The 1,019-nt window shown below is 38.0% G+C and overlaps 1 non-coding gene across 1 annotated transcript; it reads right to left on the bottom strand.

Annotated features, from left to right (window-relative positions):
* Positions 1-937: 937 nt before the first annotated feature.
* Positions 938-1,019, bottom strand: Trnas-aga. Its single transcript has one exon. It is a non-coding gene; the product is annotated as a tRNA-Ser (tRNA).

Genomic DNA, 1,019 nt, shown 5'->3' with positions numbered 1-1,019 from the left:
CCATAACTACTATAGGTTTCTTCACTCCCATAACTACTATAGGTTTCTTCACTCCCATAACAGCTATAGGTTTCATCACTCCCATAACAGCTATAGGTTTCATCACTCCCATAACAGCTATAGGTTTCATCACTCCCATAACTGCTATAGGTTTCATCACTCCTATAACTGCTACAGGTTTCATCACTCCCATAACTGCTATAGGTTTCATCACTCCGATAACTGCATAGGTTTCATCACTCCCTTTACTGCTATAGGTTTCATCACTCCCATAACTGCTATAGGTTTCATCACATCCATAACTGCTATAGGTTTCATCACTCCCATAACTGCTATAGGTTTCATCACTCCCATCACTGCTATTGATTCCCTTACTCCCGTAATTACCATATATTTCATCATTCCCAAACCAATTATAGGTTTCCTCACTCCCACAACCAAAATTGATTTTTTTTTCAATCCAACACATTAGATAAACTGGTTAAAACTAGATAAACTGGTTAAAATGTCGTGTTACTCACTTTCAGGTAACACGTCATTTCATTGGTCTATCTTCTAATTATGATGTCAAGTTACAATGCTATGTAACGTTATTTTTCCATTGTGACTTTATATTTAATGACAATTTATTTCACAGAACGGACACAGGAATAATGTTTTCCAAGGGTAGTATCATACGGGTTTCTCTATGTATTATTTTAACGTCGTTGAAGATAAAGGTCTCCAAAATCGTGATGGTTAATTATCATGTTTGATTAGGACTATGTAATGTGGTGCAATACATGTGTTTCACACTCTGACGAGTTATCTCCCGTTGATCGAAAGAAGATGTCACTGTTCCGAGAACTTTCTGGCTGTTTTTAATTGATGGGGTTTGAGGGGGAAATCAGACTAAAATTATTGTCTTTATTACACGTAACTGGTAAAAAAAATATTCCGTCGTCGGCAGGATTCGAACCTGCGCGGGGAGACCCCAATAGATTTCTAGTCTATCGCCTTAACCACTCGGCCACGACGAC

The sequence above is a fragment of the Mizuhopecten yessoensis genome, unplaced genomic scaffold, assembly GCF_002113885.1.
Source record: "Mizuhopecten yessoensis strain PY_sf001 unplaced genomic scaffold, ASM211388v2 scaffold10751, whole genome shotgun sequence".
Classification (NCBI taxonomy): Eukaryota; Metazoa; Mollusca; class Bivalvia; order Pectinida; family Pectinidae; genus Mizuhopecten; species Mizuhopecten yessoensis.
This window is presented reverse-complemented; position numbering and strand designations above follow the sequence as displayed.